This window comes from Triturus cristatus, chromosome 1_1 (genome assembly GCF_964204655.1).
Source record: "Triturus cristatus chromosome 1_1, aTriCri1.1, whole genome shotgun sequence".
NCBI classification, from domain to species: domain Eukaryota; kingdom Metazoa; phylum Chordata; class Amphibia; order Caudata; family Salamandridae; genus Triturus; species Triturus cristatus.
In genome coordinates, this window is record NC_140579.1 from 728,426,409 (window position 1) to 728,450,844 (window position 24,436).

The following is a 24,436-nucleotide window of genomic DNA, read 5'->3' on the forward strand; positions in this document are numbered from 1 at the left end:
CATGCTGGGGGTAGTGTTTTAGGGTTTAGGGTAGTACAGTGGGGATTGTGTAGTGTAGGGGTCGTGCTTGGGATAGTGTTTTAGGGTTTAGGGTAGTTCAGTGGTGTTTGTGTAGTGTAGGGGGTCATGCTGGGTGTAAATTTATGGTTTAGGGTAGTGCAGTGGTGTTTGTGTGTTGTAGGGGGTCATGCTGGGGGTAGAGTTTTAGGGTTTAGTGTAGTGCAGTGGTGTTTGTGTAGTGTGGGGGGTCGTGTTTTAGAGTTTAGGGTAGTACACTGGTGTTTGGGTAGTGTACGGGATCATGCTGGGGGTAGTGTTTTAAGGGTTTAGGTAGTGCAGTGGTGTTTGTGTAGTGTAGGGGGATGTGCTGGGGGTAGTGTTTTAGGGTTTATGGTAGTGCAGTGGTGTTTGGGTAGTGTAGAGGTAGTGCTGGGGTAGTGTTTTAGGGTAGTGCAGTGGTGTTTGTATAGTGTAGGGGTCATTCTGGGGGTAGCGTTTTAGGGTTTAGGGTAGTGCACTCGTGTTTGTTTAGTGTAGGGGGTCATGCTGGGGGTAGTGTTTTAGGGTTTATGGTAGTGCAATGGTGTTTGTGTAGTGAAGGGGTTTGGGCTAGAGTAGTGTTTTAGGGTGTAGGGTAGTGCAGCTGTGTTTGGGTTGTGTAGGGGGTCATTCTGCGGGTAGTGTTTTAGAGTTTAGGGAAGTGCAGTGGTTTTTGTGTAGTGTAGGGGGTCTTGCTGGGGGTAGTGTTTTAGGGTTTAGGGAAGTGCAGGGGTGTTTGAGTAATGTAGGGGGTCGTGCTGGGGTAGTGTTTTCGGGGTTAGGGCAGTGCAGTGGTGTTTGTGTAGTGTAGGGGGTCATGCTGCGGGAAGATTTTCAGGGTTTAGGTTAGTGCAGTGGAGTTTTGGTAGTGTAGGGGTTTGCGCTGGGGATAGATTTAGGGTTTAGCATAGTGCAGTGGTGTTCGGGTAGTATAGGAGGTCATGCTAGGAGAAGTGTTTTAGGGTTTAGGGTAAGGCAGTGGTTTTTGTGTAGTGTAATGGGTCATACTGAGGGAAGTGTCTTAAGGTTTAGGGAAGTGCACTGGTGTTCGGGTAGTGTAAGGGGTCATGCTGGGGTAGTGTTTTAGGGTTTAGGGTAGCAGAGTGGTGTTTGTGTAGTTTAGGGGGTCATGCCGGTGATAGATTAAGCGTTTACGGTAGTGCAGTGGTGTTTGGGTAGTGGGGGAGGTTGTGCTGGGGATAGTGTTTTAGGGTTTCGGGTTGTGCAGTACGGTAGTGCTGTGGGGTTTGTGTAGTGTATGGGGTAGTGCTGGGGGTAGTGTTTTAGGTTTTAGGTTAGTGCAGTGGTGTTTGTGTAGTGTATGGGGTAGTGCTGGGGGTAGTGTTTTAGGGATTAGGGTAGTGCAGTGGTGTTTGGGTAGTGTAGGGGGTACTGCTGGGGGTAGTGTTTCAGGGTTTAGGGTAGTGCAGTGGTGTTTGTGTAGTTTAGGGGTAGTGCTGGGGGTAGTGTTTTAGGGTTTAGGGTAGTGCAGTAGTTTTTGTGTAGTGTAGGGGGTAGTGCTGGGGATAGTGTTTTAGGTTTAAGGTAGTGCAGTGGTGTTTGGGTAGTGTAGGGCGTAGTGCTGGGGGTTGTGTTTTATAGTTGTGGGTAGTGCAGTGGTGTTTGTGTAGTGTAGGGGTTAGTGTTTTAGGGTTTAGGGTAGTGCAGTGGTTGTGTAGTGTAGGGGGTCGTGCTGGTCGTATTGTTTTTGGGTTTAGGGTAGTGTAGTGGTGTTTGGATAGTGTAGGGGGTCATGCTGGGGGTACTGTTTGAGGGTTTAGGGTAGTGCAGTGGTGTTTGTGCAGTGTAGGGGGTCGTGCTGTTGGTACGGTTTTTGGGTTTAGTGTAGTGTAGTGTAGTGTTGTTTGTGTAGTGTAGTGGGTCATACTGAGTGTACTGTTTTAGGGTTTAGGGTAGTGCAGTGGTGCTTGTGTAGTGTAGGGGGTAGTGCTGGGGATAGTGTTTTAGGGTTTAGGGTAGTGCAGTTGTGTTTGTGTAATGTAGGGGGTCATGCTAGGGATAGATTAAGGGTTTGGGTAGTGCAGTGGTGTTTGGGTAGTGTACGGGGTCGTGCTTGGGGTAGTGTTTTAGGATTTAGGCTAGTTCATTGGTGTTTGTGTAGTGTAGGGGGTCATGCTGGGTGTAGTGTTTAAGGGTTTAGGGTAGCACAGTGGTGTTTGTGTAGTGTAGGGGGTCATGCTGGGGATAGATTAAGGATTTAGGGTAGTGCAGTGGTGTTTGGGCAGTGTGGGGGGTCGTGCTGGGGATAGTTGTAGGGTTTATGGTAGCGCAGTGGTGTTTGTGTAGTGTAGGGGATCGTGTTGGGGGTAGTGTTTTAGGGTTTCGGGTTGTGCAGTACAGTAGTGCAGTTGGGTTTGTGTAGTGTAGGGTGTCATGCTGGGGGTAGTGTTTTGGGTTTAGGATAGTGCAGTTGTGTTTGGGTCTTGTAGGGGGTACTTCTGGGGGTAGTGTTTTTGGGGTTAGGGCAGTGCAGTGCAGTGGTGTTTGGGTAGTGTAGGGGGTCGTTCTAGGGGTAGTGTTTTAGAGTTTGGGGTAGAGTAGTGGTATTTGTGTAGTGTAGGGGTCGTGCTGGGGGTAGTGTTTTAGGATTTAGGCTAGTGCAGTGGTGTTTGTGTAGTGTAGGGGGTCGTGCTGGGTGTAGTGTTTTAGGGTTTAGGGTAGCACAGTGGTGTTTGTGTAGTGTAGGGGGTCATGCTGGGGATAGATTAAGGATTTAGGGTAGTGCAGTGGTGTTTGGGTAGTGTGGGGGGTTGTGCTGGGCAAAGTTGTAGGGTTTAGATTAGCGCAGTGGTGTTTGTGTAGTGTAGGTGGTCCTGCGGGGGTAGTGTTTTAGGGTTTCGTGTAGTGCAGTAGGGTAGTGCAGTGGTGTTTTTGTAATGTAGGAGGTCATGCTGGGAGTAGTGTTTTAGGGTTTAGGATAGTGCCATTGTGTTTGGGTAGTGTAGGGGTACTGCTGGGGGTAGTGTTTTAGGGTTTAGGGTAGTGCAGTGGTGTTTGGGTAGTGTAGGGGGTACTGCTGGGGGTAGTGTTTTAGGGTTTAGGGTAGAGCAGTGGTGCTTGTGTAGTGAACGGGGTCATGCTGGGGGTAGTGTTTTAGGGTTTATGGTAGTGCAATGGTGTTTGTGTAGTGTAGGGGTTCGTGCTGGGGTAGTGTTTTAGGGTGTAGGGTAGTGCAGCGGTGTTTGGGTAGTGTAGGGGGTCATTCTGCGGGTAGTGTTTTAGGGTTTAGGGAAGGGCAGTGGTTTTTGTGTAGTGTAGGGAATCTTGCCGGGGTAGTGTTTTAGGGTTTAGGGAAGTGCAGTGGTGTTTGAGTAGTGTAGGGGGTAGTGTTGGGGGTAGTGTTTTCGGGGTTAGGGCAGTGCAGTGCAGTGCAGTAGAGATTTGGTAGTATAGGGGTTTGTGCTGGGGATAGATTTAGGGTTTAGGGTAGTGCAGTGGTGTTCGGGTTGCATAGGGGGTCATGCTAGGGAAAGTGTTTTAGGGTTTAGGGTAGTGCAGTGGTGTTTGTGTAGTGGAATGGGTCATACTGAGGGAAGTGTCTTGAGGTTTAGGGAAGCGCACTGGTGTTCGGGTAGTGTAACGGGTCGTGCTGGGGGTAGTGTTTTAGGGTTTAGGGTAGCACAGTGGTGTTTGTGTAGAGTAGGGGGTCATGCTGGGAAAAGATTAAGGGTTTAGGGTAGTGCAGTGGTGTTTGGGTAGGTTAGAGGTTTGTGCTGGGGATAGTTTTAGGGTTTAGGGTAGCGTAGTGGTGTTTGTGTAGTGTATGAGGTCGTGCTGGGGGTAGTGTTTTAGGGTTTCGGGTAGTGCTATAGGTTAGTGCAGTGGTGTTTGTGTAGTGTAGTGGGTCATGCTGGGGGTAGTGTTTTAGGGTTTAGGATAGTGCAGTTGTGTTTGGGTAGTATAGGGCATACTGCAGGGGGTAGTGTTTTACGGTTTATGGTAGTGCTGTGGTGTTTGTGTGATGTAGGTGGTCATGCAGGGGGTAGTATTTTAGGGTTTAGGGTAGTGCAGTTGTGTTTGGGTAGTGTAGGGGGTATTGCTGGGGAAGTGTTTTAGGGTTTAGGGTAGCGCAGTGGTCTTTGTGTAGTGTAGGAGTAGTGCTGGGGATAGTGTTTTAGGGCTTACGGTAGTACAGTGGTGTTAGTGTAGTGTAGGGGGTCTTGCTGGAGGTAGTGTTTTAGGGTTTAGGCTAGTGCAGTGGTGTTTGTGTAGTGTAGGGGGTCGTGTGGGGGGAAGTGTTTTATGGTGTAGGGTAGTGCAGTGTTGTTTGGGTAGTGTAGGGGGTCGTTCTGCAGTTAGTCTTTTAGTGTTTGGGGTAGTGCAGTGGTGTTTGTGTAGTGTAGGGGGTCTTGCTGGGGGTAGTGTTTTAGGGTTTATGGTAGTGCAGTGGTTGTGTAGTGCTGGGGGTCGAGCTGGTGGTTGTATTTTTGGGTTTAGGGTAGTGTAGTGGTGTTTGGATAGTGTAGGGGGTTGTGCTGGGGGTAGTGTTTGAGGGTTTAGGGTAGTGCAGTGGTGTTTGTGTGGTGTAGGGGGTCACGCTAGGGGTAGTGTTTTAGGGTTTAGTGTAGTGCAGTGGTGTTTGTGTAGTTTAATGGGTCATACTGAAGGCAGTGTCTCAGGGTTTAGGGTAGCACAGTGGTGTTTGTGTAGAATAGGGGGTCATGCTGGGGCTAGATTAAGGTTTAAGGTTAGTGCAGTGGTGTTTGGATAGGGTAGGGGGTCATGCTGAGGATAGTTTTAGGGTTTAGGGTAGCGTAGTTGTGTTTGTGTAGTGTAGGGTGTCGTGCTGGGGGTAGAGTTTTAGGGTTTCGGGTAGTGTAGTAGGGTAGAGCAGTGGTGTTTGTGTAGTGTAGGGGGTCATGCTAGGGGTAGTGTTTTACGGATAAGGATAGTGCAGTTGTGTTTGGGTAATGTAGGGTGTACTGCTGGGGGTAGTGTTTTAGGTTTTATGGTAGTGCTGTGGTGTTTGAGTAGTGTAGGTGGTCATGCTGGGGATAGTGTTTTAGGGTTTAGTGTAGTGCAGTGGTGTGTGGGTAATGTAGGGCGTAGTGCTGGGGGTTGTGTTTTAGGGTTGAGGGTAGTGCAGTGGTGTTTGGGTAGTGTAGGGGGTACTGCTGGGGTAGTGTTTTAGGGTTTACGGTAGTGCAGTGGTGTCTGTGTAGTGTAGGGGTAGTGCTGGGGATAGTGTGTTAGGGTTTAGTGTAGTGCAGTGGTGTGTGGGTAATGTAGGGCGTAGTGCTGGGGGTTTTGTTTTAGGGTTGAGGGAAGTGCAGTGGTGTTTGTGTTTTGTAGGGGGTAGTGTTTTAGGGTTTATGGAAGTGCAGTGGTTGTGTAGTGTAGGGGGTCATGCTGGTGGTAGTGATTTTGGGTTAAGGGTAGTGTAGTGGTGTTTGGATAGTGTAGGAGTTGTGCTGGGGGTGGTGTTTGAGGTTTTAGGGTAGTGCAGTGGTGTCTGTGTAGTGTAGGGGGTTGTGCTGGGGGTAGTGTTTTAAGGTTTAGGGTAGCACAGTGTTGTTTGTGTAGTGTAGGGGGTCATGCTGGGGATAGATTAAGGGTTTAGGGTAGTGCAGTGGTGTTTGGGAGGGTAGGGGGTTGTGCTGGGGATAGTTTTAGGGTTTAGGGTAGAGCAGTGGTGTTTGCGTAGTGTAGGGGGTCGTGCTGGAGGTAGTGTTTTAGGGTTTCGGGTAGTGCAGTAGGTTAGTGCAGTGGTGTTTGTTTAGTGTAGGGGGTCATGCTGGGGTAGTGTTTTAGGGTTTTGGGTAGTGCAGTGTTGCTTGGGTAGTGTAGGGGGTACTGCTTGGGGTCGTGTTTTAGGGTTTAGGGTAGTGCACTGGTGTTTGGGTAGTGCAGGGGGTCATGCTGGGGTAGTGTTTTAGGGTAGTACAGTGTTGTTTGTGTTTCGTAGGGGGTAGTGTTTTAGGGTTTATGGAAGTTCAGTGGTTGTGTAGTGTAGGGGGTCATGCTGTTGGTAGTAGGGTAGTGCAGTGGTGTTTGGGTAGGTTAGGGGGTTGTGCTGGGGATAGTTTTAGGGTTTAGGGTAGCATAGTGGTGTTTGTGTAGTGTAGGGGGTCATGCTGGGGGTAGTGTCTTAGGGTTTTGGGTAGTGCAGTGGTGTTTGTGTAGTGTAGGGGGTCATGCTGGGGGTAGTGTTTTAGGGTTTACGATAGTGCAGTTGTGTTTGGGTAGTGTAGGGGGTACTGCTGGGGAAGTGTTTTAGGGTTTAGGGTAGCGCAGTGGTCTTTGTGTAGTATAGGGGGTAGTGCTGGGGATAGTGTTTTAGGGTTTAGGGGAGCGTAGTGGTGTTTGTGTAGTGTAGGGGGTCATGCTGGGCGTAGTGTTTTAGGGTTTCGGGTAGTGCAGTAGGGTAGTGCAGTGGTGTTTGTGTAGTGTAGGGGGTAGTGTTTTAGGGTTTATGGAAGTGCAGTGGCTGTGTAGTGTAGGTGGTCATGCTGGTGGTAGTGTTTTTGGGTTTAGGGTAGGGTCGTGGTTTTTGGATAGTGTAGGGGTCGTGCTGGGGGTAGTGTTTGAGGGTTTAGGGTAGTGCACTGGTGTTTGTGTAGTGTAGGGGGTCGTGCTGGGGGTAGCATTTTAGGTTTTAGGGTAGCACAGTGGTGTTTGTGTAGTGTAGGGGGTCATGCTGGGGGTAGTATTTTAGGGTTTAGGGTAGTGCAGTGGTGTTTGGGTAGTGTAGGGGGTACTGCTGGGGAAGTGTTTTAGGGTTTAGGGTAGCGCAGTGGTCTTTGTGTAGTATAGGGGGTAGTGCTGGGGATAGTGTTTTAGGGTTTAGGGGAGCGTAGTGGTGTTTGTGTAGTGTAGGGGGTCATGCTGGGCGTAGTGTTTTAGGGTTTCGGGTAGTGCAGTAGGGTAGTGCAGTGGTGTTTGTGTAGTGTAGGGGGTAGTGTTTTAGGGTTTATGGTAGTGCAGTGGTTGCGTAGTGTAGGGGGTCATGCTGGTGGTAGTGTTTTTGGGTTTAGGGTAGGGTCGTGGTTTTTGGATAGTGTAGGGGTAGTGCTGGGGGTAGTGTTTGAGGGTTTAGGGTACTGCACTGGTGTTTGTGTAGTGTAGGGGGTCGTGCTGGGGGTAGCATTTTAGGGTTTAGGGTAGTGCAGTGGTGTTTGGGTAGTGTAGGGGGTACTGCTGGGGAAGTGTTTTAGGGTTTAGGGTAGCGCAGTGGTCTTTGTGTAGTATAGGGGGTAGTCCTGGGGATAGTGTTTTAGGGTTTAGGGGAGCGTAGTGGTGTTTGTGTAGTGTAGGTGGTCATGCTGGGCGTAGTGTTTTAGGGTTTCGGGTAGTGCAGTGGTGTTTGTGTAGTGTAGGGGGTAGTGTTTTAGGGTTTATGGTAGTGCAGTGGTTGTGTAGTGTAGGGGGTCATGCTGGTGGTAGTGTTTTTGGGTTTAGGGTAGGGTCGTGGTTTTTGGATAGTGTAGGGGTCGTGCTGGGGGTAGTGTTTGAGGGTTTAGGGTAGTGCACTGGTGTTTGTGTAGTGTAGGGGGTCGTGCTGGGGGTAGCATTTTAGGGTTTAGGGTAGTGCAGTGGTGTTTGGGTAGTGTAGGGGGTACTGCTGGGGAAGTGTTTTAGGGTTTAGGGTAGCGCAGTGGTCTTTGTGTAGTATAGGGGGTAGTGCTGGGGATAGTGTTTTAGGGTTTAGGGGAGCGTAGTGGTGTTTGTGTAGTGTAGGTGGTCATGCTGGGCATAGTGTTTTAGGGTTTCGGGTAGTGCAGTGGTGTTTGTGTAGTGTAGGGGGTAGTGTTTTAGGGTTTATGGTAGTGCAGTGGTTGTGTAGTGTAGGGGGTCATGCTGGTGGTAGTGTTTTTGGGTTTAGGGTAGGGTCGTGGTTTTTGGATAGTGTAGGGGTCGTGCTGGGGGTAGTGTTTGAGGGTTTAGGGTAGTGCACTGGTGTTTGTGTAGTGTAGGGGGTCGTGCTGGGGGTAGCATTTTAGGTTTTAGGGTAGCACAGTGGTGTTTGTGTAGTGTAGGGGGTCATGCTGGGGATAGATTAAAGGTTTAGGGTAGTGCAGTGGTGTTTGGGTAGGGTAGGGTGTCGTTCTGGGGATCATTTTACGGTTTACAATAGCGCAGTGGTGTTTGCATAGTGTAGGGGTCGTGCTGGGGGTAGTGTTTTAGGGTTTCGTGTAGTGCAGTAGGGTAGTGCAGTGGTGTTTGTGTAGTGTAGATGGTCATGCTGGGGGTAGTGTTTTAGGGTTTAGGATAGTGCAGTGGTGTTTGTGTAGTGTAGGGGGTCGTGTGGGGGGAAGTGTTTTAGGGTTTAGGGTAGTGCAGTGGTGTTTGTGTAGTGTAGGGGTTCGTGCTGGGGTAGTGTTTTAGGGTGTAGGGCAGTGCAGTGGTATTTGGGTAGTGTAGGGGGTCATTCTGCAGGTAGTGTTTTAGGGTTTAGGGTAGTGCAGTGGTGTTTGTGTAGTGTAGGGGGTCTTGCTGGGGGTAGTGTTTTAGGGTTTATGGTAGTGCAGTGGTTGTGTAGTGTTGGTGGTCGTGCTGCTGGTTGTATTTTTGGGTTTAGGGTAGGGTAGGGGTGTTTTGATAGTGTAGGGGGTTGTGCTGGGGGTAGTGTTTGAGGGTTTAGGGTAGTGCAGTGGTTTTTGTGTGGTGTAGGGGGTCATGCTAGGGGTAGTGTTTTAGGGTTTAGGGTAGTGTAGTGGTGCTTGTGTAGTTTAATGGGTCATACTGAAGGAAGTGTCTTAGGGTTTAGGTTAGCACAGTGGTGTTTGTGTAGTATAGGGGGTCATGCTGGGGATAGATTAAGGTTTAAGGGTAGTGCAGTGGTGTTTGGATAGGGTAGGGGGTGGTGCTGGGGATAGTTTTAGGGTTTAGGGTAGCGTAGTGGTGTTTGTGTAGTGTAGGGTGTTGTGCTGGGGGTAGAGTTTTAGGGTTTCGGGTAGTGTAGTAGGGTAGAGCAGTGGTGTTTGTGTAGTGTAGGGGGTCATGCTGGGGGTAGTGTTTTAGGGTTTAGGATAGTGCAGTTGTGTTTGGGTAGTGTAGGGTGTACTGCTGGGGTAGTGTTTTAGGGTTTAGGCTAGTGCAGTGGTGTTTGTGTAGTGTAGGGGTAGTGCTGGGGATAGTGTTTTAGGGTTTAGGGTAGTGCAGTGGTGTGTGGGTAATGTAGGGCGTAGTGCTGGGGGTTGTGTTTTAGGGTTGAGGGTAATGCAGTGGTGTTTGTGTTTTGCAGTGGGTAGTGTTTTAGGGTTTATGGAAGTGCCGTGGTTGAGTAGTGTAGGGGGTCATGCTGGTGGTAGTGTTTGTGGGTTTAGGGTAGTGTAGTGGTGTTTGGATAGTGTAGGGGTTGTGCTGGGGGTAGTGTTTGAGGTTTTAGGGTAGTGCAGTGGTGTCTGTGTAGTGTAGGGGGTTGTGCTGGGGATAGTGTTTTAGGGTTTAGGGTAGCACAGTGGTGTTTGTGAAGTGTAGGGGTCATGCTGGGGATAGATTAAGGGTTTAGGGTAGTGCAGTGGTGTTTGGGTAGGGTAGGGGGTTGTGCTGGGGATAGTTTTACGGTTTAGGGTAGAGCAGTGGTGTTTGCGTAGTGTAGGGGGTCGTGCTGGAGGTAGTGTTTTAGGGTTTTGGGTAGTGCAGTAGGTTAGTTCAGTGGTGTTTGTGTAGTGTAGGTGGTCATGCTGGGGTAGTGTTTTAGGGTTTTGGGTAGTGCAGTGTTGCTTGGGTTGTGTAGGGGGTACTGCTTGGGGTCGTGTTTTAGGGTTTAGGGTAGTGCACTGGTGTTTGGGTAGTGCAGGGGGTCATGCTGGGGTAGTGTTTTAGGGTTGAGGGTAGTACAGTGGTGTTAGTGTAGTGTAGGGGGTCTTGCTGTGGGTAGTTTTTTAGGGTTTAGACTAGTGCAGTGGTGCTTGTGTAGTGTAGGGGGTCATGTGGGAGTAGTGTTTTATGGTGTAGGGTACTGCAGTGGTGTTTGTGTAGTGTAGGGGGTCTTGCTGGGGGTAGTGTTTTAGGGTTTATGGTAGTGCAGTGGTTGTGTAGTGTTGGTGGTCGTGCTGGTGGTTGTATTTTTGGGTTTATGGTTTTTTAGTGGTGTTTTGATAGTGTAGGGGTTGTGCTGGGGGTAGTGTTTGAGGGTTTAGGGTAGTGCAGTGGTGTTTGTGTGGTGTAGGGGGTCATGCTAGGGGTAGTGTTTTAGGGTTTAGGGTAGTGCAGTGGTGTTTGTGTAGTTTAATGGGTCATACTGAAGGAAGTGTCCTAGGGTTTAGGTTAGCACAATGGTGTTTGTGTAGTATAGGGGGTCATGCTGGGGATAGATTAAGGTTTAAGGGTAGTGCAGTGGTGTTTGGATAGGGTAGGGGGTCGTGCTGGGGATAGTTTTAGGGTTTAGGGTAGCGTAGTGATGTTTGTGTAGTGTAAGGTGTTGAGCTGGGGGTAGAGTTTTAGGGTTTCGGGTAGTGTAGTAGGGTAGAGCAGTGGTGGTTGTGTAGTGTAGGGGGTCATGCTGGGGGTAGTGTTTTAGGGTTTAGGATAGTGCAGTTGTGTTTGGGTAGTGTAGCTTGTACTGCTGGGGGTAGTGTTGTAGGGTTTATGGTAGTGCTGTGGTGTTTGTGTAGTGTAGGGGGTCATGTGGGGGTAGTGTTTTAGGGTTTAGGGTACTGCAGTGGTGTTTGTGTAGTGTAGGGGGTCATGCTGGGTGTAGTGTTTTAGGGTTTAGGGTAGCACAGTGGTGTTTGTGTGGTATAGGGGGTCATGCTGGGGATAGATTAAGGATTTAGGGTAGTGCAGTGGTGTTTGGGCAGTGTGGGGGGTCGTGCTGGTGAAAGTTGTAGGGTTTAGGGTAGAGCAGTGGTGTTTGTGTAGTGTAGGTGGTCGTGCAGGGGGTAGTGTTTTAGGGTTTTGGGTAGTGCAGTGTTGCTTGGGTTGTGTAGGGGGTACTGCTTGGGGTCGTGTTTTAGGGTTTAGGGTAGTGCACTGGTGTTTGGGTAGTGCAGGGGGTCATGCTGGGGTAGTGTTTTAGGGTTGAGGGTAGTACAGTGGTGTTAGTGTAGTGTAGGGGGTCTTGCTGTGGGTAGTTTTTTAGGGTTTAGACTAGTGCAGTGGTGCTTGTGTAGTGTAGGGGGTCATGTGGGAGTAGTGTTTTATGGTGTAGGGTACTGCAGTGGTGTTTGTGTAGTGTAGGGGGTCTTGCTGGGGGTAGTGTTTTAGGGTTTATGGTAGTGCAGTGGTTGTGTAGTGTTGGTGGTCGTGCTGGTGGTTGTATTTTTGGGTTTAGGGTTTTTTAGTGGTGTTTTGATAGTGTAGGGGTTGTGCTGGGGGTAGTGTTTGAGGGTTTAGGGTAGTGCAGTGGTGTTTGTGTGGTGTAGGGGGTCATGCTAGGGGTAGTGTTTTAGGGTTTAGGGTAGTGCAGTGGTGTTTGTGTAGTTTAATGGGTCATACTGAAGGAAGTGTCCTAGGGTTTAGGTTAGCACAATGGTGTTTGTGTAGTATAGGGGGTCATGCTGGGGATAGATTAAGGTTTAAGGGTAGTGCAGTGGTGTTTGGATAGGGTAGGGGGTCGTGCTGGGGATAGTTTTAGGGTTTAGGGTAGCGTAGTGATGTTTGTGTAGTGTAAGGTGTTGAGCTGGGGGTAGAGTTTTAGGGTTTCGGGTAGTGTAGTAGGGTAGAGCAGTGGTGGTTGTGTAGTGTAGGGGGTCATGCTGGGGGTAGTGTTTTAGGGTTTAGGATAGTGCAGTTGTGTTTGGGTAGTGTAGCTTGTACTGCTGGGGGTAGTGTTTTAGGGTTTATGGTAGTGCTGTGGTGTTTGTGTAGTGTAGGGGGTCATGTGGGGGTAGTGTTTTAGGGTTTAGGGTACTGCAGTGGTGTTTGTGTAGTGTAGGGGGTCATGCTGGGTGTAGTGTTTTAGGGTTTAGGGTAGCACAGTGGTGTTTGTGTGGTATAGGGGGTCATGCTGGGGATAGATTAAGGATTTAGGGTAGTGCAGTGGTGTTTGGGCAGTGTGGGGGGTCGTGCTGGTGAAAGTTGTAGGGTTTAGGGTAGAGCAGTGGTGTTTGTGTAGTGTAGGTGGTCGTGCAGGGGGTAGTGTTTTAGGGTTTTGCGTAGTGTTGTAGGGTAGTGCAGTGGTGTTTGTGTAATGTAGGGGGTCATGCTGGGGGTAGTGTTTTAGGGTTTAGGATAGTGCAGTTGTGTTTGGGTAGTGTAGGGGGTACTGCTGGGGGTAGTGTTTTAGGGTTTAGGGTAGTGCAGTGTTGTTTGGGTAGTGTAGGGGGTACTGCTGGGGGTAGTGTTTTAGGGTTTAGGGTAGAGCAGTGGTGCTTGTGTAGTGTAGGGGGTCATGCTGGGGGTAGTGTTTTAGGGTTTATGGTAGTGCAATGGTGTTTGTGTAGTGTAGGGGTTCGTGCTGGGGTAGTGTTTTAGGGTGTAGGGTAGTGCAGCGGTGTTTGGGTAGTATAGGGGGTCATTCTGTGGGTAGTGTTTTAGAGTTTAGGGAAGAGCAGTGGTTTTTGTGTGGTGTAGGAGGTCATGCTGGGGGTAGTGTTTTAGGGTTTAGGGAAGTGCAGTGGTGTTTGAGTAATGTAGGGGGTCGTGCTGGAGGTAGTGTTTTCGGGTTTAGGGCAGTGCAGTGCAGTGGTGTTCGTGTAGTGTAGGGGGTCTGAAGAACCAGAACTTTTTGGGCCTGGCGGCGCAGGGTACGCCTTAATCTCCGGGGTTCTCCTGCTCAGCTACACAGAGACACAGGATACTCTGTTAGGCGTTAGAAGATCGGATTTATTAGCTGCAGCTAGTACAGTTATCCCAGAAGTACACGAGGTAGGTTCTCAGGAGACTGCCACTTCACTCCGTGGCGCACAATCTTATATAGTACATATGTGAAATATACATTAACCAAATACACACCCAAAACATATAAGAAAGAGTCAATAAGAAAAGTTGGAAAACAGAACAGAACCAATAGAAAAGTTTTGAAAATAAAGTATCAGATAACTCAAAGAAGCCTCTCCTCCGACTGTGTTTGTCACCCCTCCCACGAACAAATTTATTAACAGATCTGTAACTAACTTGCAGGTGGCGAGATACGTTTGTGTGTTTTGGAGGACAGTGGTGAAACGAGAGAATGCTAGCAGAGGACAGCGAAGGCCAGACGATAAGATAAAGTCAGAAGAGAATAGTGTGAACCAACAGATAGTTGAGACGGGGATTATGAAAACCAGACAGGGATTAGTGTACTCGGCCAGTCCTAACACCAGCTTTGTAAATAGAGGCAGAAGGCTTATTTCAACACGAAGCTGCAGGAAAAGCAGAATAGACTTTGTTCGCCGTGCTGCCTGAGTGAGGGCATCACAAAATGGCGGCGAAGCACAAAATGGCGGGTCGATTCGATCACGATCGAAAACCGAATTTTCTCAGACCCTCCTTTTGCCAGAACTCAGTCAAGATACATAGACTCACGTACATCTGAGTCAATGTCGATGGCCATGAGGTCATCGAGCTGTTGCTGTAGCATCATTCTTATATTCTCTGTTATTTGTGATTTGGGTTTAGGGATGCACATAGTAGCACAAAGGTCGCAGATGGCGGGACCACAGTGCATACAAAGGCAACAAGAGAAAATGATGGTCAAAACTACTCCAAAGAATGTCAATGCCTTCCAACCCCATTTGGACAGTAGTCCCCAAAACCACTCCAATAATGACCAATCCCCTTCGTCCTGATGAATCGACTCAGAGATTATATGTAACTTAGAGATAGCTTGGTATACTGTCGGAGCCTCATCAGGTATGAAAATACAGCAACTTGACCCGATCAATTTGCACACTCCACCACGATCCGCAAGAACAAAATCTAAGGCAACTCGGTTTTGTAAGGTCATAAGACGATCCGCCTGTAGTTCTGCCGTGATATTACTTAAGGCTCCTACAGTGATGTCTATAGTGGTTTCTACGACACGAACCAGTTGCCTTATATTTCTGCTGTTGGCCATTGGACCCCAAAAAGGAAGAAATCCTTTGAGGAAATCTCCTCCCTCTTGTCCTGCTGTGTCTTTAGAATCAATAATCCCTCTGCCATATCTGTTTCGATGATAGTTTGCAGAAGCGGTGTATGTAGGGGGAAGAAGGAAAGCTATATAACAGGTACCAGAAAAACCAGTTGGCAACCACGTGTAAGCCCTATCGTGGCAGATAAAATATGTGCCTTGAGATGGCATTAGAGGCGGCGAGTTCTGAGAGGAGTAAACGTATGTGTGGGAACAGTTGTTTCGTTGTATGGTGTTAGAAGACCGACTATTTATTTGCAGACAGAAATTTCCCTGATGAGGAATAGTCCAAATCGGTGGAGATTTTCCTTGTTTAACCTTATCATTAAGGCTAGTGACATAATGGGTGACGTTCCAGTTTGTGTACGCTTTCCTTTCGTCAACGGAAATCTTACTATTTTCCATGATTTTAGCCATAGCCACCATTCCCTTTATCAATGAACTATGACTAAAATCCGGACCACCAATATATGAACTAACGGATCGTCTGAATTTGCTTTGATAGGCATTGGAAAAGATAACAAAATAAGCCCAAGCAGAACCCTCATAAGAAAACGGAAGAACTAAATATGGCATTCCTTTTTCTTTGGTATGTGGCAGAAGTCCACACACCCAACAGTCAGTTGTATTGATCACTAATTGCTGTTGATGTAATAACTGGACAAAGGAATTGTTATAATATTCACTTCTTCTAATGAGTTCATGTTGAGGAAGGTTATGAAATAGATGTGGAGAGACAGTAGAAGAAGACGAAGAGGTAGAAGAAGAGACAACTTTTTGCTGCAGAGTATAAATAATCCAACTTATAAACGCCAGAAGGATACACAATAATATAATAATACATGAGGTTATACTAAAACGACTGTACATTAATCTACAGGATTCTTTATTCATTTCATCCTTTCTCTCTCTTTTGCCTAATGTAGTTTCCATCTTTCTAAATGGATGCTCACGGCAATCTTCCTCGATCACTTAATTATGATTATCTGCCGTCCTATGACACTGCAAGTCCTGCAGGCCTATTGCAACTACTCAGGTCACAACCAAGACTCCTACCGTGACCCTGCAACCGGGATAGAATACTACATAGGAGAGAGAAAAATCTTAAGTGTTCTTTGGTCTAGGTCTCAGATTATAATGTTCTTTATCAGGTACAGTTTGGTCTCGGAACAATGTTCGCGGATTTGTCGTATTCAAGCGACGATGTGGTGTTATCGCTTCCTGAAGAATGTCGTCGTCCTCTTTCTCAGACAATGTTCCATTCAGGCGTGCATCGCTAAAAGGTACGAATCGTGGAACCTTCTCACTCTCAGAGTCACCAATGCCCCTACGTACCCATTGATCAAAGGGTAGAGGCAAAGGCACTTTCTTACAATGCACACCGTGAATCCAATTTTTCTTTCCTTCGACTTTGACTGCTGTTCTCGTGACCAAAAGTACCAAACGAGGCTCCCTCCACCTGGGCTCCAAATTTTTCGTCCTTTGGAAATTCTTTATACACACCCAGTCACCTGGTCGGATGGAATGACCTGGGTCTGTGGATGCTTCCGGCAAAGCACTCTGAACCTGTTGATGGAGAACACGCAATTTAGTTGTAAGTTCATGCAAGTAGTCAATCAACATTGGATATGGCAAGTCTGAGTATTTCTTAGGGCGAGGGACTCCCCATATATTAGCTGGGCGCCCAAAGACCACCTCGTAAGGGCTAAGTCCCAAACGAGAGTGCACAGCAGTTCTGGTGGACAGGAGAGCCATTGGTAAAGCATCAGGCCAATTAAGTCCTGTACTAGCCTGTACTTTCGCTAATTTGAGTTTCAAAGTTCCGTTGTAGCATTCCACTAAACCTGCTGACTGTGGATGGTTTGCCGCGTGGAACTTTTGCTTGATACCAAGACCCGCACAAACTTTTTGCATGACTTGGCCCACAAATTCGCTCCCATTGTCACTCCAGACAATGCGCGGCAAACCAAACCTGGGGAAAAATTCTTTCAGTAGAATTTTGGCTGTGGATAAGGCTGTATTATCTTTTAGAGGGTATGCTTCTATCCACCTAGAAAAGGCGCATATTACCACCAGAACATATTTGAGATCGTTGCATCGTTCCATGTAAATGTAATCGATCTGCAACACCTCAAATGGATATGTCGGAGGAGCAAAGTGACCCGCTGGAGTTGGGGTTCCTTTTCCCGGATTGTACATCAAACAAACAATACAATGTTTCACTACATTGTCTGCACATTTTGGGATTCCTTCATTTTGCCACACTGGAGCCAGAAGCTTGCATATACCTTTCGCACTTAAGTGGGCTGGACCATGCGCCATAGTAACCACTGGGAGTACATAGGCATCTGGTAACAGCCAACGTTGGTGCTCAGACATTTCCACCCAACAACCCATCTCATCTAACATTCCCGTACTTTCTTTCCACTTACTCAATTCTTTCTCTGTAGCCTCTTTCTGAATCGACTTTACACTTTCTACTGTATCCTCAGACATTCCTCTTTCTCTGACCCAATTTGCAGGACCCGCAACATACATTCGACTTGTAGCGTCTCTTGCTGTCTTTTTCGCTACTTCATCTGCAAATGCATTTCCTCGGCCAACATCATCTGTAATCTTTTTGTGCGCACTACACTTCACAATTGCTATTTGGGTGGGCAAAGCAAGTGATTCAAGAAGATCAGTCACCAACTGACCATGTTGTATTTTAGTGCCATGTGAAGTAAGGAATCCCCTCTCTTTCCACAAACGTCCAAAATTGAACGCTACACCAAACGCGTATTGACTGTCGGTGTACACGTTCACTCTTTTTCCTTTTGACAACACACATGCTCTCGTTAAAACTATCAATTCCGCTGCTTGAACTGAGTTGTGTCTGATACGTGCTGTTTCCACAACTGTATGTAAAGTAGTAACAGCATATGCTGAAACTGTATCTCCATTAGGCATTTTAAAACAAGAACCATCCACCCATAGAATTCCATCCGGATTTTCTAGCGGTATATCTTTCAAGTCAATTCTTCCTTTTGTCTCTTCCTCAGTACAGAGGAAACAATCATGTTGCTCCTCAACATCTTTCTCCTCTGGAAGGGGCAACAGAGTAGCTGGATTTAGGGTATTACATCGTTTGATGTGTATGTGACTAGCCAAAAGCGTCAGCTCGTATCCAGTTAAACGAGCACTCGTAAGATGCTGCGTTTTCGTTCTGTTTAGCAAAGTATCCACTGCATGTGGTACCATAGCAATGAGAGTATTATCTAGCACCACTCCAGCAGACTGTCGAATAGAAATTGCTGCTGCTGCTGTCGCTTTAAGACAACTAGGCAATGCTTTAGCTACTGGATCTAGCGTAGCCGAAAAATAGACACATGGCGGCTGTTTGTCTCCAAATTGCTGTGTTAAAACTGACAACGCACAACCCTCTCTCTCATGAACATAGAGCGTAAAAGGCTTATTGTAATCAGGAGTACCTAGTACAGGAGCGGAACACAGAGCAGTACGTGAATCAGTAAAACTCCTTTGGCACTCGTCAGTCCAATGAAGGGGCTGAGGTGTATCTTTCAAAGTGAGTGCCAACAAAGGCTTGGCCAACAGAGAGAAGTTAGGGATCCACTGCCTACAATAGGAAGTAATACCCAGAAAGGCACGTACCTCCCTCGCCTGAATTCGTTCTGGGGTTAATCGTCGTCCCTCCTTTTATAGGAGATGACCCAAATAGGTAACCTCTCGACGGACATATTGTAGTTTGGAAGGTGAAACCTTATGATTCAGATTAAACAAATGGCGTAACAATGCAACAGTCACATTTTTGCAAATATCTTCTGAATCAGCAGCGATTAACAAGTCGTCCATGTACTGAATAAGAGCAGCACCAGACGGCAAATGAAAAGTGTCAAGATGACATTTTAAAGCTTGGCTGTAAATAGAGGGACTTTCACAATAGCCCTGAGGTGCGCGCTTGTACCGGAAGCTTCGGCCTCCAAGAGAGAAGCCAAAAATATCCCTACTCTCTTCGGCAATGGGAATACTAAAGAAGGCATTCTTTAGATCGATAACAGAAAACCAAGTTGCTGTGGAAGGTATCATTGTAAACAGAGCAGTGATATCTGGGACAAAAGGAAATTGTGGTACAACAATTTTGTTTCCCTCCCGAAGATCAATTACGAAACGATATACAGGTGGCTGAGAAGGATCAGTGCGTTTAAGAACAGGAAGAATAGGACTATTGCATATGTTTCCTCTCGTTTCTTCAACCACACCCTTCTGAATCAAATCATGAATGATTTCCAAAAGTGCTTTTTCACCTTCAGTGGAAATTCTATACTGCGGAATACGTGGCAATTCGACATTAGGCTTGAGAGTGACAACATAAGGTGGAATTTCAAGACAGCCCACATCGTTCGGACCCGTGGCCCAAAGCGTTGCCGAAAGAGAAAGCAATTCAGGTGGAAACTGATCTTTGGACAAATACATTGGAGAAATCAGTTTCTGTCCTAAAGTAAGATGTACACCAGAAGGAGAACAATATATCGTAGCATGCATTCGTTTCAATAAGTCCAGACCCAACAGATTCTCACCGCAACCATTTGTCAAAAGAAGTGGAGCTTCCAAATCATAAGGGCCAATTGAAATAGGCAGAGGGCAAGAAACCGGATTACGAACAGGGGCGCCAGAAAATCCTACAGATACATTCGTTAAGCCAGACAAAGGTGCCCCAGGGAGTTTAGAATGAATGATAGAACTTCTCATCGCCCCAGTATCCAGAAGAAATGGCTCTGAAACACCCATTGTAGTGACATTAACATAAGGTCCATTCTGATCTACTGGAACCGACACATTGTCCTAGTTAGCATGAAGACTTTCATTCTCGCCTTCAATATAATGGTCTTCATTGTAGTACTGTGTAGACCTAACATTTTGCTGATCAAAGTAATTCATGGAATTGGGAGGAGGAAGGGCATGCTGTTCTTGAGTCAACACACCTCGACCTCTGCCTCTATTTGCTGACTAGAGGCCAGCACGACCTCGTGGAGCAGATAGTGTCCCATTGCGCTGCAATAAAACCGGACAACTATTCTTAAAATGACCTTCTTTTCTACAATATGCACATTGATTAGATCCTAACAAAGGTCGCGGAATGTATGGCTCAGGTTTTTGATACAACCTCTGAAACTGCGGAGGCTGTTGAAACTGAGGCTGAGCATAGCGAGGAGGATAAGCTTGTTGCAAGAGAACCTTCGTTTTTAATTCTTTCGTCTTTTTCTCTTGCTTTTCTTTTTCTTCTTTATCTCTGTTTTCATAATATTGTGCAGTAGCCAATATCTGGGCAAAAGAAGAAACAGCCCATGAACTTTCAGAATCTTTCAATTTGTGTGACAGCTCGGGAAGCAAATTAAATACAAATTTGTCCACAAATAATCGCTGTCCACCCTCTGTATCCATATCTTGACCACTGTGATCAATACATGTCTCCTCGAAACGAGTAAAGAAATCAGAGACACTTTCATCTTTCTTTTGTTTGCATGCCGCTAATTTATCCCAATTAACTCTCAATGCAGGCATCATCGTTTTCATTAATGTAATAATCCTACCAGGGAGTTCTGAAATCAAAGCATCAGGCTTCGCACCACCCACTTGGTCTCTATCTGCGGCAATAATAGTAATCCAATCAGCACCTAATTCCTGTGCGTGATTCTCCTTACGAATCCTAGCCCATAATGTCTGTGGGACTACATTTCCCATCAACATATCGATATCAGCTAGATTCATGATGCAAGCGTCAACTGTCTGTGATAATTCTTTATAATAACCCGCAGGGTTTTTACGAGGATCCGGTAGAGTCTGCTTAAGGGCTAAAACTTCAGATCTTTTCCAGGGGACATGTACCCATATACGTTGAAAATGAGCGGGAATAACTGGATTATTACCTTGAGCTGCAATCTTTTCCTTCCATACTGGAGGAAACTCTCTCATGGGATAATTTTTCAGTGTCAGTCTAACCGAAGGATCAGAATCAAGGAAAGTCTGAGAGGCCAATAAGTTTCTAAAGGAAATAAGTGTCCTTACAGCGTTTTCAATTTTGGAACCCACAATAAGTGCTTTATCAAAGTCAGCCTGAACATCTAACAGACCCTGTGGAACCGAATTCAAATTCACATCCTCCCATTCTTTAATGAGAGTGTCACACATTACATCGAAAACATATCTTTGCGTAGGCGCATTCCTTTGTGAGAAGGTAGGCATAATATCGAGCACACTGTATTGGGGACCCTTTTTGATCCATTTACGTGTGAGAGATTCCAAATTTTCTCGTTCTTCGGCAGCTGGGAATTGACTACGAGATTGTCTTCGAGAAAAAGCCGGAGATATATTAAAAGATTCAAAGAAAGGAGATAGAATACCAGAGACAGTGTCTGTGAGTCGCCTACGCACAGACGGAGAATTGGACATGAGGATAGGGGACAAAGTATTAGGCGAACTAATAGATGGAGAACCGGTAATTGCAGGAGGTGCAGAAGGCAAAGGAGATCGAAGATCAGGAGTTGAGGGCAAAGAAGTCGAAGTTAAAGGCATAACTGGTAGAGGCGGTAATACTGCAGGAGGCAAATGCGGAAGAGCCGGAACAGGCGGAGGTACTGCTGGCGGCTGAACAGGCTGTAACAACTGGGGTGCATTGGCACCTTGTGCATAGGGCGGAGGCAATCTCAATAAATGAGACATTAGGGGATCTTCTTCTAAATCTTTCTTGTTATCGGAAGGGGAAACAGGTAACACCGGATAGCATTTATCTATCGCCATACGATGCTGTCTCTCTGAGATTTCCGTCGCATTATCCATTTCATCATCTTTAAATCGTTGGGCAGCCTGTATAATTGTCATACCCTGTGCTTTCCTATCTCGTTTTATTTGCTTAATTTCTCTCTGTTTGGCTTCCTTACGCCAAAGGTGGAAAGAGTCAAACATTGCCGGCCGGGCTTTTCTTTTGAATAAAATTGCTTCTAAATTATCTAGCACATCAGGCTCAAAACTACCATTTTCTGGCCATTTTAAAACACCATCTTTCTTCGTGTACCGGGTCCATGCCTCGTTAAAGGCAATGGGGCCAATACCATGTTTTGAATAGAGCTCGTATGTGGGAGTTCCAACTGAAGGAATCGGACAAGAGTCCTCAAGCCGGGAATCCCTATTACAACCAAAGCAACAAAGTTTTCCAAACTTAGTCAGACCAGGCATCTCGTGATTTCACCGGACTGTTCACAAACTTCAAGGGGGTAAAACTCAGATTACGCAGCACAAATGCACTTACCCCTCGGTTTCAGCTATTGCAGTAGTCGAATCTAAAGACCAAAGAAACAAAAGAACAAAGGACCAAAATTGTGGGAGCGACCCACCAAATACTTAACTAAGGATGCCTTTTCACGCCAACAGAGGCCCGTCTATCGTCTCGCCTTACCATACATCACCAAAGGAAGGGCCAAGGCAGGGCGGCAGTCAGGGCAGCAGTCGTCAGTAGCCGTCAGGAAGGAATAACCACGCTGAAAAAGACCTTCGGACCACTTTCGACATACAGGGGTCGCTTGACGTGGCTCGCGAATCCTCCAGAATTTTCTTGCGGGGTTCCTCATGACCTTCAGGCAGAACCGGTACCACTGAAGCCGCCCCACGTGGGGCGCCAGTTGAAGAACCAGAACCTTTTGGGCCTGGCGGCGCAGGGTATGCCTTAATCTCCGGGGTTCTCCTGCTCAGCTAAACAGAGACACAGGACACTCTGTTAGGTGTTAGAAGATCGGATTTATTAGCTGCAGCTAGTACAGTTATCCCAGAAGTGAACGAGGTAGGTTCTCAGGAGACTGCCACTTCACTCCGTGGCGCACAATCTTATATAGTACATATGTGAAATATACATTAACCAAATACACACCCAAAACATATAAGAAAGAGCCAATAAGAAAAGTTGGAAAACAGAACAGAACCAATAGAAAAGGTTTGAAAATAAAGTATCAGATAACTCGAAGAAGCCTCTCCTCCGACTGTGTTTGTCACCCCTCCCACAAACTAATTTATTAACAGATCTGTAACTAACTTGCAGGTGGCGAGATACGTTTGTGTGTTTTGGAGGACAGTGGTGAAACGAGAGAATGCTAGCAGAGGACAGCGAAGGCCAGACGATAAGATAAAGTCAGAAGAGAATAGTGTGAACCAACAGATAGTTGAGACGGGGATTAGGAAAACCAGACAGGGATTAGTGTTCTCGGCCAGTCCTAACACCAGCTTTGTAAATAGAGGCAGAAGGCTTGTTTCGACACGAAGCTGCAGGAAAAGCAGAATAGACTTTGTTCGCCGTGCTGTCTGAGTGAGGGCAACACAAAATGGTGGCGGAGCACAAAATGGCGGGTCAATTCGATCACGATCGAAAACCGAATTTTCTCAGGTCATGCTGCGGGAAGTTTTTCAGGGTTTAGGGTAGTGCAGTGGAATTTTGGTAGTGTAAGGGTTTGTGCTGGGGATTGATTTAGGCTTTAGGGTAGTGCAGTGCTGTTCGGGTAGTGTAGAGGGTCATGCTAGGGGAAGTGTTTAGTTTAGGGTGGTGCAGTGGTTTGTGTAGTGTAATGGGTCATACTGAGGGAAGTGTCTTAAGGTTTACGGAAGCGCACAGGTGTTCGGGTAGTGTAAGGGGTCATGCTGGGGTAGTGTTTTAGGGTTTAGGGTAGCAGAGTGGTGTTTGTGTAGTTTAGGGGGTCATGCTGGTGATAGATTAAACGTTTACGGTAAGGCAGTGTTGTTTGGGTAGTGTGGGAGGTTCTGCTGGGGATAGTTGTAGGGTTTAGGGTAGCGCAGTGGTGTTTGTGTAGTGTAGGGGGTCGTGCTGTAGGTAGTGTTTTAGGGTTTTGGGGTTTCGGGTAGTGCAGTACGGTAGTGCAGTGGGGTTTGTGTTGCTGCTGGTAGTGTTTTAGGGTTTAGGGTTGTGCAGTGGTGTTTGTGTAGTGTAGGGTGTCTTGCTGGGGTAGTGTTTTAGGGTTTAGGGAAGTGCATTGGTGTTTGAGTAGTGTAGGGGTTGTGCTGGGGTAGTGTTTTCAGGTTTAGGGCAGTGCAGTGGTGTTTGGGAAGTGTAGGGGGTCGTGCTGGGGAAAGTTGTAGGGTTTAGGGTAGCGCAGTGGTGTTTGTGTAGTGTAGGTGGTCGTGAGGGGGTAGTGTTTTAGGGTTTCGGGTAGTGCAGTAGGGTAGTGCAGTGGTGTTTGTGTAATGCAGAGGGTCATGCTGGGGGTAGTGTTTTAGGGTTTAGGATAGTGCAGTTGTGTTTGGGTAGTGTAAGGCATAGTGCTTGCGGTTGAGTTTTAGGGTTGAGGCTAGTGCAGTTGTATTTGAGTAGTGTAGGGTGTACTGCTGGGGGTAGTGTTTTAGGGTTTATGATAGTGCTGTGGTGTTTGTGTAGTGTAGGTGGTCATGCTGGGGGTAGTATTTTAGGTTTTAGGGTAGTGCAGTGGTGTTTGGGTAGTGTAGGTTGTACTGCTGCGGTAGTGTTTTAGGGTTTAGGGTAGTGCAGTGGTGTTTGTGTATGGTAGGGGTAGTACTGGGGATAGTGTTTTAGGGTTTAGTGTAGTGCAGTGGTGTGTGGGTAATGTAGGGTGTAGTGCTGGGGGTTGTGTTTTAGGGTTGAGGGTAGTGCAGTGGTGTTTGTGTTTTGTAGGGGGTAGTGTTTAAGGGTGTATGGAAGTGCAGTGGTTGTGTAGTGTAGGGGTCATGCTGGTGGTAGTGTTTTTGGGTTTAGGGTAGTGTAGTGGTGTTTGGATAGTGTAGGGGTCGTGTGGGGGTAGTGTTTGAGGTTTTAGGGTAGTGCAGTGGTGTCTGTGTAGTGTAGGGGGTTGTGCTGGGGGTAATGTTTTAGGGTTTAGGGTAGCACAGTGTTGTTTGTGTAGTGTAGGGGATCATGCTGGGGATAGATTAAGGGTTTAGGGTAGTGCAGTGGTGTTTGGGTAGGGTAGGGGGTTGTGCTGGGGATAGTTTTAGGGTTTAGGGTAGAGCAGTGGTGTTTGCGTAGTGTAGGGGGTCGTGCTGGAGGTAGTGTTTTAGGGTTTCGGGTAGTGCAGTAGGTTAGTGCAGTGGTGTTTGTTTCGTGTAGGTGGTCATGCTGGGGTAGTGTTTTAGGGTTTTGGGTAGTGCAGTGTTTCTTGGATAGTGTAGGGGGTACTGCTTGGGGTCGTGTTTTAGGGTTTAGGGTAGTGCACTGGTGTTTGGGTAGCGCAGGGGGTCATCCTGGGGTAGTGTTTTAGGGTTTAGGGTAGTGCAGTGGTGTTAGTGTAGTGTAGGGAGTCTTGCTGGGGCAGTTTTTTAGGGTTTAGACTAGTGCAGTGGTGTTTGTGTAGTGTAGGGGGTCATGTGAGGGAAGTGTTTTAGGGT